The following is a 21,456-nucleotide window of genomic DNA, read 5'->3' as shown; positions in this document are numbered from 1 at the left end:
AAGTGTTTCTCAGCCATTTGAGTTTCTTTTGTTAAAAATTCTGTTTAGATCTGTACACCACTTTTAATAGAAATATTTTATTTGTTGATATCTAGTTTCTTGAGGCCCTTTTTATGTTTTGGAAATCCACCCTCTCTCAGATGTGGAGATAGTGAAGATCTTTCCCCATTCTAAAAGCTGCCATTTTTCTGTATTGACAGTGTCCTAATCCTTACCAAAGCTTTTCAGTTTCATGAAGTCTCATTTACTAATTGTCAATCTTAGTGTCTGTGCTACACTTGACCAACCACGTTCATAGCAGCTTTATTCATGATGGACAAAATCTGTAAACCACCTAGATTCCTCTCAACTGAAGAATGGATAAATAAAATGTGGTACATTTACACAATGGAGTATTACTCAGATGTTAAAAACAATACCATCATGAAGTTCAAAGGCAAGTATTTGAAATTAGAAAAGATCATCCTGAGTGAGGTAACACAGATACAGAAAGATAAACATGGTATGTACTCACTTATAAGTGGATATTAACTGTAAGATAAAGGTTTATCATGCTACAAACCACAGACCCAGAAGGGCTAGTTAACAAGGAAAGCTAAAGGAAGACATACTGATCTCCCTAGAAAGGGAATTTAAAAGAGATTTTCTGGGTAGACTGGGGACAGATGGGAATTGGATCATGAGGGATCATGGGTAGGGCTGGTGTGGAAAGGGGAGTACTGAAAGAGCCAACTGAAAGGGAATCATTTCAGGGTCAGGTCATTTTAGAGATTGTGGGAGTGGTCAGTCAATGAATGGTCGAGCCTAAGACCCAGGTCTTGAGAATGATTCCACCCCTGACACTATGTGCAATGCTTGGACCCAAAGGCTGGATGGCATGAAGACCTAGGATAATTCCAAACAAGATTGGTGAAGAAACATTTAATTTAATGATGCCTAGTGGTATTCAGCTATACTGATAGATTGATGCCTAGCCCAATAGTCATCAGAAAGACTTCCACCGGAAAATGGTGGAAAAAGGTGCAGACACACAGCCAAACATTAGACTGAGCTCAGGAAATCCTCCTAAAGGTAGGAACCAGAGGGGTCACAGACATCACAAGAAAACTCACAGAATAAACAAACCTGGGCTCATAGAAGCTCACAGATACTGAACAGACAACCACGGGGCTTGCATGGGACTGACCTGGGCCCTCTGTATATATGAGACAGCTGTGTAGTTTGGCCTACTTGCAGGACTTTTAACAGTGGGAGCAGGGGCTGTCTCTGACTCTTTTACTGGCTTTTGGGACCCTGTTTCTTATACTGGGTTGCTTTGCACAGCCTTGTTACAAGATGAAGTGCTTATTCTTACTACAGTTTGACATGTCATGCTTTATCAATATACATGTGAAGCCAAGCCTCCCCTTTTTTGAAGAGAAATTGGGGGAATGCAGGGGGGAGGAAGGCAGAGGGAATGGGAGGAGAGGAGGGAAAGGAAGCTGGAGTCAGGATACAAACTAAAGACAGAAATTTAAAATAAATACATAAATGAAAAAAAATGGTTACGCCCATATACCATACCACTATTAAACCACTGGTCATATCTTGCCAGTTTAGTCATTGTTGTTCACAGGATGAATTGGGATAAGATTATTGTTTACTTCTCTCCTCCAGTAATGTACATGCCACTTTCAGCAGGATAAAAACAAGATGCTGGGGATGAAACTTTCAACTCAGTGTTACTGTGACTTTTCCGTTTTCTATACTTCAATTAAGGATGTCTTAATCAATAGGGTATTACATCAAATGGGTAATTGTATTGGTTTTAATGAGAAGATCGCCATAGGCTCTTGTGTTTGAATGTTTAGTCATCAGGCAGTAGAACTCTTTGGAAAAGATTAGGAAGTGTGACCTTTTTGGAGTGAAGGTTGCCATGTTAGAACAGATATCTCAATGGTACTGGGTTTTGAGGTTAAAAACCCCATGACAGATCAAGACTCTCTACGTCTTCCTGCTGTTTGTGGATCAGAATATGAAACTCTCAAATGCTTCTCTAGCACCATGGATATCTGCTTCCCACAATAATAATCATGGGCTAATCCTCTAAAAGGTAAGTACATCCCTAATTACATGATTTCTTTTATAAGAGTTGTCTTTATCATGCTATCTCTTCCTAGGAGTAGAATAGTAACTAAGACAGTAACCAAGAGAATTATGACATGTAATGTCTATGGCATCTATTGAGCTGTGTTGGTTAACAACTTCAAAAAAGACAACCCATTTCTGGCACTGAATATCTTCTAATAGGATAACTCAATCTAAATATTTTATTTATGTATATTTATATAGTTCCCCATAATATTAGAAATTGTACATGTTGAAAGCTCCAGGCTCTGGAATTTCCTCTATTCCAGATATGCTGGTTAGCAATGGAAGAATAAGAGTTTGGTTTCTTTTTTTTTGTTTGTTTGTTTTTTTTTGGTTTTTCGAGACAGGGTTTCTCTATGGCTTTGGAGCCTGTCGTGGAACTAGCTCTTGTAGACCTTTCTAAAAAAAAAAAAAAAAAAAAAAAAGTTCAGCTTCTATTCAGAAATGATGTGTTGATTTAGAAGAACCTGTCAGAAGCTATAAAATTACATATTTTTAGATAAGCAGTGGGTGTTTTTCATAGATCCAAGTGTATATAACAGTACTGAATCAGGCTAAGCTATTATATAAATATTCAGAAATTATGGTGCCATTGCTCTCAATTTTCTTTCAACAGTGTCTATAATAATAGTGGATATTAAATTTTCACAAATTTTACGTGCTGAAGACTCTGCTAGTTTCTTTAGTATACAAACATTTAATTGCTTACAATAACGCTCTCATACCATAGATATGTTCCCTTATTGATCTGGAGAGGTACATGCTGCTCAAAGCAAGAGAGTAGTCATGTTTAAACTAGAATGTGAATGCAAAGTGGAATAATTATCCTTTGAAAACATAGTCATGGCCATAAGTATAGCAGCAGGTATTAAAATAGGTTAAGGCTTAAATAATGATACAACCAATGTACCATTAATTCTCAACTGTAATCAAATAGAAAGACTTGTATTAATATGATGAAAGCTTGGATTCACAGATGGTTTATGGGGAAAATAGTCTACTTTAAATATATCAGTGATTGACCTAAGGGCATCCTTATAATTAAACACCTGCTCACCTTACTATTACATACATGAGCCCTAAAGGATAAAAGAAAGAGCTATTTTAGTCTTGTTTGAAGTATTTTTCTTTAAAAATTAGATTCCTGAAAAGTTTTAAATAAACAAAATGTGTTAAGAGGCTCATTTAATCAAACAGAAATATACCAGGTATGTTTAATGTATGAACCATAACACCCTATTGAAACAAACTTATAAATAAATAAAATTCTTTAGTCACATATCCCTCAAGTTATAGAGAAAGACAAATAAAGAGCTACAAGACAGATTGATTTATGTTTGCTTACAGGTAAAGCCACACACTCTCAAAGTAGGAAATACAAACCTAATCTGCCTTTATCCAAGTGGTTTGAACATCAAGGCATGCTACTAGGAAGAAAGATCATATCACATCATTGCTGAAGTAATGATGTACATGAGAGTGTGAAGTAAGGAGGACTCTGGATGTGAAATATTCAACTAGATCTCCTTAGGACAGGCAGAGATGCAAGCCTCTTAGCACTTTGAAGCCCTAAACAAACACTGATGATACTTAAGAGTCTGTGTTAAGTATCTACTTGACCAGGTAGTTAGCAAGCAAGGAAAACAAGGTCTAGACATGGATAAAATAAATTCCATGCTGCCCTAGACTAACACATTGAGGTAACATCATTGAAACCAGGGATCTCTCATGTGTGTGACAATAGATATTCCATGATCTCTTTTCTCCACACATAAACAAATATATATTTGCAACACAAAAATAACACACCTACACACAAACCTATTTACATTCATAGATTATTGAATAATTTTCAATTTTTTGTTTATTTCAATAGTTCATTGAAAGTTTGTACAATGTATTCTGATTATGCACACCTCTCCCTCGTTTCCTTCCATATTTACACATATCCGTATCTCCACTACCCATCCAACTTTGTGTCCATTTTCCATTTTTAAAACAAATCAATTCCAATCTATAGGACCCATATGTCATTGGATGTAGAGCCTCCAAATGGAGCATATTTAACATAATGCAGGGTATACCCTTAAAGAAAACGGACTTATCTTCTTATCCCAGATCTCAGTTTCATTGGAGAAGCATCTTTTCACAATAGGTGATAATAAACATGGAGACACACAAATGATGAATCTAAGGAGAATTAAAATAGCACAGAGTTCTCAGTCCTAAATGGGACTTCTATTTTGCATTCCTTCATCCCAGTTCTCAGGAATCTTTGCCAAAGAGGGAGGTGGGAATATTATGAGAGCCAGGAATATTAACTGTCTACAAGGAAACAGTGTTGTCTAGACACATGCAGCAGCTGTGACAGTGTGTACGAGACCTGTGCAAATTCAACCCAAAACAAATCTCAGCGTCCAGAGCAATCACACAATAATCCAAAATAATCACGCAGGAACTATATTAATTGCAATACTGTTTGGCCAGTAGCTTATGTGTATTTCTAGCTAGCTCTGACATCTTAAATAATCCCATTTCTATTATTTTATATTTTACCACAATGCTTGTGGTTTACCAGTACCAACACACAGGTGTCTTTTTCCTCCAGTGGCTACATGGTGTCTCTTGACCCTGCCTACTCTCTCTCTACATCTCTTCAGATTTTCTGCCTGGCTTTAATCTGTTAAGCCATGTCTGGGATATCAATTCATACAGGATTATACACACACATAAACAACAAATAAGTAAATAATTTAAACATAAAAATTCAATAAAATAATGTTGCTTGGTGGTGCTCATTGTTGCTCTCAGATGTACAAGTCAATACCTTGGCAACTATATCCTAATATATGGTAGTTACAATACATTAAGGCACAGACAAGTTATAACTGAAAAGTTTAAGCCTGGTGTAGAAGAGAATGCATTATAATAGACTTTGTGATGGGAGTTTGTGCTGACCTTAGCCGCATGTCCATTATGATTGTGCTGTCTCGGATTTATCTGTTATTTTAAGTAACATATAAATAAAATATTTTATATAAATTGGCTGAATTCTTAACATAGCTGTGGAAATCTGCTAAATATTGAATTTCAAACCTTAGTAGATTTGAACAGAGCCCAACCAGAACTCATCATGGAATAATAAGCATTGTAGTTAATTTGTTTGACCTCTAGCCCAAACAATTCTGTTATATTGCTTTAAATATCAGTTTCATTCATTCACTCTTTTTATTTTTTTTCTTTGATTATAAGATTTATCTCTGGTGTAGCTCTAGCTGTCCTGGAACTAGCTTGTAGACCAATTTGGCTTCAAACTCACAGAGATCCACCTGCTTCTGCCCCGCTAGCCCTAGGATTAAAGCCATGTGCCTCTACCACCTGGCCTTAAATAGAAGTTTCTATGTATCCCAATTTTAACCAATTTAATACTTCATGTACCATGCTGTTGCACTGGAACTGTCTGAGGTAACCTCACATAAAGATCTCTGAGTTTTCTATTTTCCCTTGTTTCATTAACATTGCACTCACAGCCAAGCAATGTTACAATCATGCCAAAGGCAGTAATCATGACTCTTCTATATTTTTCTTGTGTTTTTAAGACAGGGTTTCTCTGTAGCTTTGGAGCCTGTTGTGGAACTTGCTCTGTAGACCATGCTGGCCTTGAATCCACAGAGATTCATTCACCTGCCTCTGGCTCCCGAGTGCTAGGATTAAAGTATGTGCCATGACCACACAGCTTATGACTCTTTTGTAATCATTCTCAGGCAAGAATATAATAGAAAGATTGTAAGCCTAACTTATAGGATGAATGTTCTTCTAATGTTGATATTTTAGCTAATAATAATGTTAATCTTTTGTGATTTTTTGTAGAAATATTTAATCAAAGAAGAATTTTATATGAAAAAAGGATTTATTAGCCAGGTGTATATCCGGGAGAATAATGAGTGCACTGGGCAGAATATTTAGTTCATGTAGTGTGGTGATAGAGAGAGGTCACCTCATCCTTGGTAACCAGGAACAGAAAAAGACTGATAAGGAGTATCACTTTGGTAGTTCTGACTAAGTATGAATGAGTTGTTTGATATTCCTCCAAGCTAGAGATTTAGAGTTCATTGCTGACGAACGTGAAATCTCTGAAATCCCAACTAAAAGAAATCCACAGCTAGATCCCTCTAGTAAGGCAATCATTATACGGGGACTCCTAAAATTTGTAGATATATCTTCCTCTTGTACAGATTATGGTGGAGTTGATTCCCTACTGCTAACATTTCAAGGCCAGATAGAGCAGTAACCAATCCATAAGCAGTCTTTAAAACATTACATGGCTAAACATATAAGAAAATTTCACCTTTAGAACTTGTGTACTTTTATCTTATTAAAACTTGCTTATTTTGTAATTATCAAATGGCGTATATAAAAACTTTCAAAGCAAAATTAGTTGCTTTGAGTTTTTATAAGACAGTGTAAATATTTTATTTTATTTATTTCATTTTTCGTGTGTGTGTGTGTGTGTGTGTGTGTGTATGCAGGTAGCCAACAGATGCCTTGCAACTATGTTTATAGGCATTTGTGGCATGATTGAAGTAGGTGCTAGGTTCCGAACTGGATCCTCTTAAAAAAGCAACTGATATTTGGGCCATCTTTGAGCCCCAAGAGCATACTGTTCAAACAATTAATATGATTGCACTAGTTTGAAGCTAATAAAAAATAACAAACGAATGTAATGTCAATGGAGAATATCTTATGCAAAAATCTACTAGGAAATCATTTTGGAGAAAAAAATAAAACACTTCCATTGACCACTGGCTTACATTTTAATACTGGAGCTAATTTTCCTTCAGGAAGCACATTTTTTTAAAAAAAAATATTTATTTATTTTAATAATTATTATTTTAATTTCATTTAACATTTCAACCAAAGTTCTCCTTGTCAACCCTCCTCCCAATCCCCCCATTTCCCTGTAGCCCACTCTCATCCAATCCCCTCAACTGGTAAGGGCTCCCATGGGAAGTCAATAAAGTCTGGCACATTAAGTAGAGTCAGGACTTAGCCCTTCCCCACTGTGTTAAGGCTCAGCATGGCCTCATACCAGATGGCTCAGCTGTTAAAGGCTAGGCTCATAACCAAAAATATAGGAAACACATTTTTAATGCTCAGGTAAAATTTGTTGCATAAAACTATTCTTAGGAGAAAAAATGAAAATAAATAATTAGAAGAAAAATTTGGGAAAGCAAATTTCATGTGTGTTTTCAAATTTAACAATAATCACCTCAAATACTTAAATACTATGTAAATATCTTCTTTAACACAGACACACCTGTAATGTCTGCTATGATTCTAAAATCTTTGTTTTCAGAATAACATTTACAAAAGTTAATGTCTTTGGCATGTCCATTGCAACTCGTCAAAGATTTTCTGTGAGTACAAGAAATCTTTGTGATATGGAAAGTCAGGCATATCACTCTTCACTTGGGAATTTAGAATAAACTTTCCATCTTCCACAATGTTTCTGTGAGGTGCAAATAGCTGCATTCTGAATTAAGTTCAGTTCAGTTAAAAGAACACATGTAAGAAACTGTGGGTAAGTAATGATTAAAACATAGGTTTTAGAACCTGAAATCTTAGTCTGGCTAATTACTACCACTGTGAACCCGGGGAAAAATTGACCTTTCCTTAAATTAGTTTCTTGAGTTATAATATTAAATAATAGTAATATTGACCAAGAGTTTTGTGTATATTTAATGTGAACTGTGCCTAACTATATTGAACTACTGTAAAGTATCAGGTATTGCAAAATTATAATGAATTCCTGTGCAAGAAAATTTAAGGAATATAATCACAAATTGAATGAGTTTAATACCTTTTAATTTACATTTCTTTCAAAATTGAATTTCATGTGCCTAGTTCTACTGCATGGATATCATTTTCTCTTAGGCGTGAACAAATGAAAAGTTGGATGCATAAGTGAAAAAAAAACCAAAAGCCCCGCCCAGGTTTATACTACTCATTTCTGGCACATTAAGTAAAGAAATTAGATTTTTATAACTAGTAATTGTACAACATTTTCATTGAACTTAACTGCCTTTCACATGCTTCAATATTCACATGTTGATCCTCTAGCAACCGAAAAGCAAGACACTATGAATAAAAGGAGCTAGGAAATCAATTTTCTATTATTTTAGGTAATGCTATGTTGTATCATGAAATATTTAGATCTTCATTCTTTTTTAGCATTGAAACATGACAGTGTGGCAGTCTACTATGACCCCAGAATCATTTCATGATCAAAATTCTAGACTGTGAGCCCTACATTCTCCTAGATTGTGTTTTTGCATATATTACTTATTAATTAAGTTACATTTAATATTCTGCTATCTAAATTTTCTTTCAAACCATGGATAGATTTAATTTTTATAATTATTAACAATGACAAGAGGATATGAATTTTAATTCATATATATATATATATATGAGATGTAGTTAGTCATCTGATTAGTCAATATAAATAATGTGTATTTCAGGTTATGTTAACTGATTCTAATACTTTTCAAATTATTTAGACAGAGTTCTCTATATGTCAGATTCTTTAAAAGTAATTTTTTAAAAATTTACTTCATAGCCGGGCGGTGGTGGCGCACGCCTTTAATCCCAGCACTCAGGAGGCAGAGGCAGGCGGATCTCTGTGAGTTCGAGACCAGCCTGGTCTACAAGAGCTAGTTCCAGGACAGGCTCCAAAACCACAGAGAAACCCTGTCTCGAAAAACCAAAAAAAAAAAAAAAAAAAAAAAAAAAAAAAAAAAAAAAAAAAAAAAAAAAAAAAACTTCATATGGTATAGAAGGAAAAATTTTACAAGATTTTATTTTTTATGGAATTAAATGGATACCTGAATTATAGAGTAACGGTGACTCTGCCAATAGAGATTCAGGTAAATCCACAACGTACTTGTATATATAATACAGCTTTACAATTTAAAAGTCAAAGAGACAAAACCAAATCTAATAGAAGAATTAAGGCATGTAGGGACAAAGTTATTGGAACATAAAGGACAAGTGTTGGGTGATTTGGGAAGAAAGTGTTGGAAAAAAGCAAGGGGATTACTATCACCAACATACACTGTATTTATTTATGAATTTTATTAAAACTTTTAAAAATAAGAAAAATATTGAGTTAAATATTTAATGCCTCATAGGATATAAAATACTTTTTAAAAATTATTTCTCTGTTCTTGACATCTGTGAACGAAACACACATGTATCATCCTATCATCTTTTACTCATGACCTCTGAACACTTAGTGGGTGAAATCTTCTATTTCCGCATAAAAGAACGGAGACTCAGGGAGATGAAAGTGACTGTTCATATTCACGGGATGAAGTGCCTGCCTCTCACTGGGGTCCCTGTCTGTCCCCACCGCAGGCGCTCCCAACAGCCCAGCCTTGACCAAGGTGAGTCACACAGAGAATGAGGGCTGAAGTCAGCCCTAAGTGGGGAACTGTGGACTTGTGGGATGCCATCCTGTCATGCTTGCTTGTGCAGAGAGGGGGTGCAGCAAGCTGGGGGCTGCCGTGGCGTGGGCGGGGCCTGACACTGAGTAGGGATGCTGCCTCCTGAGGCGGGCAGCTGGTGGGTGGGTTCCCAGAAGGATCTCTCCTCGCAGGAACACTTACTTTGCTGTGCTTTTCCTGGCCTTTCTGGTAGCTAGCGAGCAAGTGCTTGACTTATAAGGGAGCTGGGTGTGGTGACATGCCTTTCTTTAATCTCAGCACTAACTCTCCATGAGTTCAAGGTCAGCCTGGTCTATGTGTTGAGTTGCAGACAAGCCAGACTAATGAGAGACGGCTCAGTGGTACCCATAAAAAGAGCTACAATAAACATCTATTGAAACTGAAAAAAAATTATTTCTCTGAAAGTTTCAAATAATGTGTTTTCTTTTTTTTTTTTTTTTTTTTTTTTTTACTTCTCCCATCATGACTTTCCAAATCCACTCCTCTATACAAACATACATAATTTTAAAGCTTTTTAAAAATTGTTTGTTTTACATCCTGGCTGCAGTTTCCCTTTTCTCCTCTCTTCTTAGTCCCTCCCAATGATTCCCAATCTGTTTCCAGCCTGCAAATCACTCCTTCTTTGTTTCTGTTTGCAAAGGGCGGGTATCCCATGAGTATCAACAAAACATAGCATTTCAAGTTGCAAAAACTAAGCATTTTCACATGTACTAAGGCTGAGCAAGGTGACCCAGTATGAGGAACAGGGTTCCAATGGCCTGAAAATGTCAGAGAAAGCCCCTGTTCTCACCTTTAGGAAGACCACAATAGGACCAAGCTATACAACTCTAGCATATATGCAAAGTACCTAGGTCCCTCCTATGCAGGATCTTTGAACATCATTTGTGTGAACCACTATGAGCCCAGGTTAGTTGATTCTGTGAGTAAAATTTTTAACCTTTCCAGAACAATTTTTGTAACCCAAATATATCAGTAGTGTGTGATTGACATTCTCTTGCCTACAATCGTGGAGAATATTATTTCTCCATCTCCCAGGAGCTAATATTTGTGAATATACATATATATACTCATACACACACATTGTGTTCAAATCCTCAAAAATAATCTAAAATGATTGCATACACCCTCACTCTCAAACCTACTTTAAGAGCAGTCTATGACAAGTGAGAAAAAGAGAGCCAGTTTCCCAAAACTAAGCTTTCTATTAGGCTGCTTATTTTCGAGTGGACAAAAATAAAAACCTATTTAATACAGGTAACACTCTAAAGTAGAAAAGGAAGGGATTTGAGGTGGGTCACTGAAAAAGTTGAGGGGTTGATATGTTGAAAAAGCATTGTACTCAAGTATGAAGTTCTAGATCAAATTCTAAAATTATAGTTCCTAAATATAAAGCAATGAAAAGACAAGTATGTTATGTATTTACTTATATGTGAATGTTACCCGTTAATCTGTGATAAACAGTCTACAGTCCCTATAACCACAGAGGTTAGATATAGAAATGGGGTTAGAGGAATGGATCTTCCTAGGTAGAAAAATTGAATAGATAGTTGTGTATGGACTTTGGTTGGGGAGACAGAAATTGATGATTAAACTAAGACAGGGTTAGAAGAGATGGGAAAGGGATGGAATACAGAAAATATGGGAAGAGACACCTAAAACTGATAGGATCCAATAGAAACCTACTATAATAGAAGCTTCTTAAGTATTTACATGTACTTAAGAAAGTGGTGGCTCACGCCTTTAATCCTAGCACTCAGGAGGCAGAGGCAGGCGGATCTCTGTGAGTTCGAGACCAGCTTGGTCTACGAGCTAGTTTCAGGACAGGCTCCAAAACCACAGAGAAACCCTGTCTCGAAAAACCAAAAAAAAAAAAAAAAAAAAAAAAAAAAGAAAACTGTATAGAATAACTAAATAATGGAAGAGGCAAATACCTCAACTAGACAACTTTTTTTAAAAAACCGAAATAAACTCCTTCCTCCAGGAACAGGTTATTTCTGTTATATCTGATTGAGCTATTGGCCAAAGAGGTGCATAGTGACATAAATTCTAGGAGTACCAATAACTGCCTGATTTAAGTCCTACCCTAGGAGTTGGAACAAATGGCTAACACTCCTAGGTGTTTGAAAGTCTGAGACTAGACAGGCCATGGACCTAAGAGAAAACTAACTAATACTGTTTTTATTCCCCTCTTAAAAAACAGCCCAAACAGAGTTTCTTCTCCTTCCATTTCTCCAGTACTCCCTCCTACCCTTTTTCCCATAGATCCACTCCCCCTCTGTTTTGTTTGGGAAAAGAGCATGCCTTCAAAGGATATCAACTGTACACAGCATAAAAAATTACAATAAAACTAGGTACAACCCAAAATATCAAGGCTGTGCATAGAAACCCAGTAGGAGGAAAATTGTCAGTTCACAAGAGTGGGCAAAAGAGTCAGAGACTACCTCACTCACGCTGTTAAAAACACCAAGCTAATAAACATCATATATAAGCAGAAGATGTAATATGGACACGTATAAGCTCTAGCGATGTTTCTTCAGTATCTGTGAGTCCCTATGAGTACTTCTTAGTTTATTATTTGTTGCTTGTTTTCCTGATGTCCTTGATCCCTCTGGCTCCTACAATTTTTCTTACTCTCAATTGTTCTATTTCCCAATCTCGGGGAGCAGAGAATCAATTGAGAGCTCTAATTTGGGCTCTCTCTCCACCTTATGTTTGACTGTGGATCTCTGCATCTGTTCCCATTAGCTGACAGAGGAAGCCTTTCAGATGACAATTTGCTTACACAAATCTATGAGTGTAACTGAATATCATTAACAGTATTTTTATTGTTTTTTAAATTTTTTTCCCTAAGTATCTGGGCTATCCAAACTCTGGCTCATATAGGCTGTGTCAGGCCAAGACTCCCTCTCATGACATCAGCCCCAATAAAATAAAACCAGACATTGATTGACCACTGCCAGAATTTCTGTGCCCTAATTGCCTCACCACATCTTATAGGTCAAAGGTTTCACGACTGGGTTGGTATTTGAGTTCCACCAATGGACGTTGCCTGGTTACAGAAGATGGCCAGTTCCAGCTCCATATCCTTTACAATGAATCCTGGAATTCACATGCAAGTGAATGGAACTAGAAACAATCATCCTGAGTCAGTTAACGCAGACCCCAAAATAATAATATGATATGTACTCAGTAAGTGGATATTAGATGTTAAATAAGTGGTAATCAAGCTACAATCCACAGGCACAAAATAGGTAAGGAAAAAGGAAGGCTAAAAGGGGGACAAATGGATCTTTCTGGAAGGAGAATTAGAAAAGGTTTTGTGGGAGGACTGGGAGGTTCATGGGAGTGGCAATAGAAGGTATCATGTTGGGGAGGAAGAGAGAATATGGGAAGGAGGCATGACTGGAATTGGGGTCGTGATTTGGGGGTTGATCTGAAAACACAGTACATTAGACTCTCCCGGTATTTTACAAGAGCAACCCTCCTGTGGACACAACTGTTCTTATGTCAACTACTTTTATATAACCATTACTTCATAAATATAAAAAGAAAATGGCTTGAAACAATTTGTTTAACATGACTCTAAACGAATAATCTTTTTAAAGACTATTCACTTTTTAAGAAAAAGTATATACAAAAAAAGCAAATACCTTTTAAATTTCAGCATTACTTTTAAAAATTAAAAGATATTATATTTGTGCATTTTTAAATGAATGTGAACTTTCTATTAACTATAAAAACTTAAATTCTATTTATATTTCTATTGAAATAAATTTAGCATATATATATATAGTCTTTATTCTAAATTTCATTTTATGCAAAATGTTCTCATGTAGTTTTACAAAAGATATATTTCCCTAAGATCTTCCACACTAACTCCATTTCCATTCAATACACATGCTAGTGTTTCTAAGCCTCCACATACAGTGCAATGGGACTGTATTTGGGATGCATAATGAGTTGTTTTGGAGGGGGTGTGATTTTGATTAATACAAGCTTTTTAATTAAAGAAAAAGTAATCATCACTATGGCTTTCATTCTATATATAGGCCATCCTTCCAATTGATATGTAACATAGTGCCCAAGCACAGAGCCTCCCATTAGAGGATTAATAGCTTGGCCATCTATCCTTGCCAGTGCCCATACTGGAGGTGAGCACCCAGGAACAAAACAACAAAAAGCCAAACACAAAACACAAAACAAAAAAAGCAATGATAGAGTGCCTTGTTTCCTTTGCAAGGAAACTGATTATTCTGTAACAATTTATAGCAGTCTAAATACAATGAAAGATTAATATCGCTATTATAACAGTGCTTTTTCAGCTAGAATGTAATGAAACCTAGTTATAAACTGAAAAATACCCTCTATATTCCGATGCTTTCTCCACTCCCATTTTTTTTGTTCAAAATATAGATGGAATATTCTTTGAAAATTGGCCACAACAATATTTTTTAAAAAATTCTCTTCCAAATATTCGGAAAAGTGTGAAACGAGCAGAAGTGATCTGCTACTGAGCACAGGGAGTCAAACATGAAGAATGATGATGAGTTGTTTAACCTATATGCAGTCCATCTTCACGGGAGTTTCTAGTTGCTGACCTTTGGAAAGGATACTCTTTAATAGAACTGTCTAACTTCACAGGAAGAGTGTAACTTTAAAAACATTCACAAGTGATGGATACCTGGGTCTACTACCAGATAGTGTACACATCTTATGTCAATAAAACTTAATTTCTGCCATTCATACTTCTCAATTTCACTCATATTAGAATACTATATTGAGTCTTCAGCTTCCACAATACACGCAAAAATATTCAATACTTCACCAATTTTATACCTGAGTCCAGAAGATTTCTCAAGTAGACACTTAAGAAATAAGAAATATGTATGTATCGTGTGTTTCCTATACCTGTGTACACTTAGGAACATGTTGTGTAAAAAAAAAAAAAAACAGATACATGTATGATACAAGTAATTTATTCTTTAATTGTCTTCAAAAATATATTGAATTAATTTACAGGATAATCACACATTGCTTTATGGAAGGTCCAAGGCTCTCCCTACTATTTCTAGGCTGAGAAAGGCATACACATTCAAAGAGAATAGGATGCCAAAAAGCCAGGAAATGTGTGTGGTAGAGATAAATCCTGGTCCCACTATCAGTGACCCCACACTCTGCCCCAGCAATTCAAATGTCAACCACATTTAGAGGGACTAGTCATGTGCTTGTTTCTTCCCAGTCCAGCTGGAGTTGGTGCATTCCTATTAGCTCAGGTAAACTGTTTCAGTTGATGAACCTACCATGATCTTGACCTCTTTACTCAGATTCGCATTCCTTCCACTCTTCAACTATACTTTGGGAGCTCAGTCCAGTGCTCCAATGTTGGTCTCTGCCTGTGTTTCCATCAGTTGCTGGATAAGGTTGTTTGGTGATATTTAAGATATTCATCAGTCTGACTACATGGCAAGTCAAGATCTGGCCCCCTCTCTATTGCATATGATCTTAGCCTGGGTCATCCTTGTGGATTCCTGGGAATTTCTCTAGAGCCAGATTTCTGCTAAACTTACAATGGCTCCCTCAATCAAGATATCTCTTTCTCGTCTCTGTCTTTCCTGCATCTTGAATATCACATTCCCTCAATAGATAAATATTTATCACCACAAAACTCAAGTAAAAAAGGGATTAAATACCTCAATATAAATCCAACCACACTGAACCTGATAGAAGAAAGAGTGGGGAGTAGTCTTCAATGCTTGGGCAAAGGAGACCACTTCCTTAATATAACCCCAGTATCATAGACGCTGAGAGCAACAATAAATAAATGGAACCTTCTGAAACTGAGAAGCTTCTGTAAAGCAAAGGATACATTTAATAAGACAAACATGCAGTATGCTGAATGGAAAAAGATCTTCAGCAATCCCACATCAGAAAAAGGACTGATCTTCAAAATATATAAAGAACTCAAGAAATTAGATATTATAATTCTAAATAACAAAATTTAAAAATGGGATACAGGATTAAACAGAGAATTCTCAACAGAAGAATCTCAAATGGCCAAAAGATACTTAAGGAAATTTTCAGAACCACTAGCCATCACAGAAATGCAAAACAAAACAACTCTGAGATACCACCTTACACCTGTCAGAATGACTAAAATCAAAAACACCAATGATAGCTTATGTTGGAGAGGATGTGGAGTAAAAGGAACACTCATCCATTGCTGGTGGGAATGCAAACTTGTACAACCACTTTGGAAATCAGTATGGCAGTTTCTCAGAAAATTGAAAATCAACCTATCTCAGGATCTAGCAATACCACTCTTGGGCATAAGATGCTTAATCATACTACATAGGTATTTTTTCAACTATGCTCATAGCAGCATTATTTTTAATAGCCAGAACCTGGAAACAACCTAGATGCCCCTCAACCAAAGAATGTATTTGTAAAAACGGGTTGCACATTTACACATTAGAGTACTGCTCAGCAATATAAAACAATGACATCTTGCATTTTGCATGCAAATGGATGGAATTAGAAAACACTATCCTGAGTAAGGTAACCCAGACCCAAAAAGATGAATATCATATGTATTCACTCCTATGTAGATGCTTGCTGTAAACAAAGACATTGAGTCTATAAATCATGATCCTAGAGAAGCCAAGAAATAAGGTAACATATAGAAAAACATATATAGATCTACCTGGAAATTGGAAGCAGGCAAGACTGACTGATAAAATTGGGAGTGCATGGGGGTGCAGGGAAAAGGGAGGAGAGAAAGGGAAGAGGAGGAGAAAAGCAGAGGGTTGAGGAGAACTTGAGCAAATGAGATATAGTGTTCCTCTCTTTCCTTTTCACAGCCTGAGCCTAACACAAAAGCCATTAAATAAATATTTTTGAATAACCGAATAATTTGAAAATTAAATGAGTATATAATAGTCAAGTTATTTAAACTCTGTGATAAAGCAATTATTAAGTAGAAAAACTGAGGTGTGGGTTGGTTGGTCAGTTTATGCTCTTCATAACAGGATGCTGAACATAAAACCTTGTATCATTTTTTTTAATAAACTGAAGACTTCTCTGTTTTTGCGATATTAATATAAGTAGATAATCATATAATTAAGAAAGTTTAAGTATCTCTAGCTAAACCTGCTGAGTGAAATGAAATGACCCAAATAGACAAAGTGGTATTGTGTCAATTTTAGAAATTTATATGTTAATCTCATTATATCAGAACAGAGATTGTACCAATAACTTTCAGATACATGGCAAATGATCTTATGACGTTAAAAGATGAGTAAAGCAAGACCACTATTCAGGTGCTTCTTTTCAACAAGCATTCTTTAATGTTCAACAGTCCATTATGTTCTAAATACCTTCTGCTGCCAGAATTTGATAATTGTAGGTGATAATCATACTGAAAATAAATGAACAGGAGTAACAATTTGGCCCATGTTTTATTAAACTCCATAAAAATTAAACTATCAGAAAAAGCATACTTAAATTATGCTGTCTCTTATCAAAGGTAATATACCTCACAAATGGTTTAACATAAAACATGCTTTCAATAAACCGATTAATATTAAATTATGTTATATTAATATGTGATTTCTTTTTCTATGCACAAAGCTACTAAGGAAGGAAAGGCAGCAAACCCCCAAAACAGACACACAATGATGAAGAGAGTTATTTGTGTGTAGATTTCTTAATTTAAGTCCTTCTATACTGTATTGATTTCAAATAGTGTTTGAGAGAAATCGTATTGCAAGATCTTGTCTAATTGTCTAATTGATAAGTGAATGTATTCTAGTTTCCTCAAGCACTGCCATTGGTCTTCATTGTGCAAGTTGCTATAAGTTGCTGGATTTGAACATCTACATTTTGCTTACTCTGTATAAATGTGTCATCTACATTCAGGGAAAAGGGACCCAAACCAAATGTAATATCTGTCTCTGCATCTTAGCCTCCTCCACCTACAATAATTTGAGAACTTGAGTATGGTTGTTTATCCAAAATTTAGTTCCTGTCATTGTTTTACAATAGGACAAATGAACATTGTATTTGCTACTTGTGAGTATGTAGTTTAGGTCCATTAGATAAAGCGTGCACTATGTATCTTTCAAGGAAGTCAAACAGAGCAAAGTTTAAAACCAATTTCACATGGTGACTGAGCATTGCTTATCTTATATTTTTCAGGCTAAAACCTTTCTGTGGGACATGTTATTTTCCAGTGACTGCTCCAAACAGCCTAGCTGCATTTCACACTTTAGAAAACATTTAAATGAAAATCAGGAAGATTCTCTAAAAACAATGTTTTCCAAAAGTTATTTATGAAAATACAGGTTTACATTAATGTTTAAATTTTTCATTTGCCTTATGTAATGTTTTCCAAAAGTTATTTATGCAAATACAGGCTTACATTAATGTTTAAATTTTTCATTTGCCTTATGTTACCTCACATCAATTTGGCCTCCTTTCCCTCATATAAAAAATGTTTTTTAAAGAATGGTTTCAGTAAGTATTGCTTCGTTCATCACATGTGCTTCCAGTTTGAGATCAGACTTTCTTATTTTTTTATATTTATTTTCTTATCAAACTTTAAATCTATTCAAAAGTATCCTGCTTTCTACCTACTAGATTGTGAGTTTAGGATAAATTCAAGAACATTGATTATTGCTGAAGAATCTTAGTATCTTATAATGAAATTTGGAATTTATACTTTTTTTTTCTTGGTTTTTCTCAACAGGGTTTCTTTGTAGCTTTGGAGCCTGTTTTAGAACAAACTCTTATAGACCTGGCTGTTCTTGAACTCACAGAGATCACCTGCCTCTGCCTCTTGAGTGCTGGGATTAAAGGCATGTGCCACCACCACCTAGTGGTAATTTATACTTTTTTAAAGATCATGAATTCTGTTAGGAAAACTAGTATATAGAAAGAATTCAGTACTCATTTAGTACTAAACAAATATAACGAAGCATCATAGCAGAGATAAGATGCATACCAAATCACCCTGATAATGAAATATCCACCCTGAATAAAATGAAAATTATATATAAATTCACTTTTAGTTATAAAAATCAAGTATGTATCATTTATGTCTTCATTGAAACAAACTAAGAAAGAACAAACAATTTTAAAGGAAACAAAATATACTTTTCATTATACGTAGCAATCCAAGTTTCCATTCCCTTCACATAACCTCCCACCCTAATCCACTTTTCTGAGAGAATAAGGCACATTGCTTTAGGGAAGGTCCAAGGCCCTCCCTACTATATCTAGTCTGAGCAAGTTTTTATTTTTATTTATTTATTTTCTTAAATAACTCTGGTTGAGGTTAGAAAATTATCCAAACTAGCACTGAAAATATTTTTCAGAATTTGAATTTATGAAAGGAGATTTTATAGGTATCAAAAACCTCAATAACGTTTCAAGCTGAATTTTAAGATTGTATGAGAATAGGGGGAAAGAAAATGTCACTGGAGGAGAAAGAAACATCCATCTGTACCCTCTAAACATCTAACTTAATCATCAATCCTGTAGACTGTAGTTCTCTGTTTCCAAATCTGCATCACCAAGTAAATATGAACCCACATATTTTCACATTAAATTTTAAGACATAAAACAAATTTGTTTTTTTCACAGTTTTAAGTCCTAAAGAAAATTATAGTAGGTAAGTAAGTTATTGTTCATTTACTATAATAATTTAGCTGAGTCTGGATAATGATAAATAAAAGAGTCTTACCAAGAGAGAACTTTTTATTTTTTAATTAGTTAACTGATTAATTAATTTACTTATTCAGTATTCTAGAAAATAAATGTCATGATGATCCTTTACATCCAGTTCTTGTGAGAAACTAAATGCTAATACTGTTCTAGAAGGGGCATATGCAAGTAGACCTCATATTTGGTGACAAGACTATAGACCTATTAGGAGAGGTAAAAGTAAATTTTTTTTTCTGACTGGTTGCGCTTCCTTACCAATATAATTCCTACAGCTACACATTTTAATTATGACTAGTAAAAATGTTAAATCCCCACAGCAAAAACAACTGAATGAAATCCAAACTTCCCTGACCTGAATGTGTGCTTCCAAATTCATGTACTGAAATGTAGTTATAGTGTAATAGAATTGAGAGGTTTGAATATGAAGGGATATTTAAGGTATAGGAGCAGAGCTCACATTAAGATCAACACTCTATAAAAGGACTTGAAGGATTGGGTTCTCTCTCATCAGCTTTTCTAACCTGTAGATAAAGTGTTGTTCCCCATTGGCAGTTGTTCCCTTCTGTGGTGTTGATTCAGAAAAAAAAAAAAAAAAAAAACCAGCCTCACCAGAAGTCAGGCACCATTGCTGTGATATTGGACTTAGCCTCTAAAACTGTGAAAAATAGGTTTCCATTGTCTATAACTTACCCAGACACATGCATTTATTTACTAGAAAAATTGAGTAAGAAAATAACAGAGTGTTACCATAGTAAATACTTGAAAATGTGCAGTATCCTTCAAACTGGGTAATTGGGAGAAACTTGGAGAGTTTAAAATATGAAATAGTAAATTTCTGCCATGTTCAGGGAATTAAGAGCAGTGTAAGTGGGCTCTCTGCAGAACAGGAGAAACAAAGAAAGAAACTTAACTTTCTTAGTAGTTTTCTGAATAGTCATAAAACGGTGAAGGACTCCGAAAGGAAAATCTTTAGAGAATAGCTGATGAAACTGAGGAGTATTTATTAAAAAATGAGGTCAGGACCATTCCTGTTACAAAGTAGATAAGAACTCAGCTTTATTGTGTTTATATATGTGCTAGTTAATTTTCTTCTTTTAAGAAGTACCAGTGAGAAACTGTGAAAGAGGGAAGGTGTTTATTTTTCTCTGATATAATCTGGGGGTTTAGTCTGTCCTAGGGTTGAATACAGGGTGGAATAATTCCCAGCAACACTACAAGGAGTTTGTGTCTGCTGCTGCTCCACGCATGAAAACCATATTTGCATCATTTCTATCCCTTGGTCTTCCCCCTCTGACATTTCCCCTGTTCTCTCAACTTCCTCTCACGTTCGCTACCTCTTCTTTAATAACGATGGTTGAATATATAAATATGCGTTCACCGTGGACTATACTATGAATTAACAAAATCCCAGAACAGATGCTATTAAGGTTCAATGTGAAGATCAGAAAATCAAAGCTCCCAACCACTGGCTGCTACTTCTACTTCAACGTGGCAATCCTGATTTCACAAATCCTCAGAATGAGACTGAGCATGAAACCTGTCTTCTCCCATCTTACATTCCTCTCTAACGCTAGGATTAAAGGCGTGCACCACCACTGCCCAGCTCTATGGCTAACTAGTGTGATTGCTGGGATTAAAGTGTGTACAACCACTGCCTGGCCTGTATGGCTCACTAGTGTGGCTGCTTTTTGTTGACCTTCAGGAAAGCGTTATTTATTAAAACACAAATAATATGCCACTATAATAGACATATATTTGCATGTATGTACATATAAAACCTACTGATTACATTTCATGTTTTGTTCACGGCTTTGCATGTTTAGGGCTAACAATTTGTGATTGTATAATCTATAAAGGTGATCATCCGTAGAGAAACTTTATTCTTCCTTTCTGAGTAAGTAATGACGGCCTGTGACTCTTTATAGAAGGCTAAAGTCATCTGAACCACCACACCCTCCATGATCCACTTTGAACTGTTAATTGGTTTGGTCATTATCAAATCTTGTTCAGGCAGCCATGTTGTTGAGATTTCAAGAGTGTAGTTTCACTGCCGTGTCTATAAGACACTGTATTGTAGGAAATATCCTGTTCTCTGGCTAGT

This window comes from Chionomys nivalis, chromosome 18 (genome assembly GCF_950005125.1).
Source record: "Chionomys nivalis chromosome 18, mChiNiv1.1, whole genome shotgun sequence".
In the NCBI taxonomy this organism is placed as follows: Eukaryota; Metazoa; Chordata; class Mammalia; order Rodentia; family Cricetidae; genus Chionomys; species Chionomys nivalis.
This window is presented reverse-complemented; position numbering follows the sequence as displayed.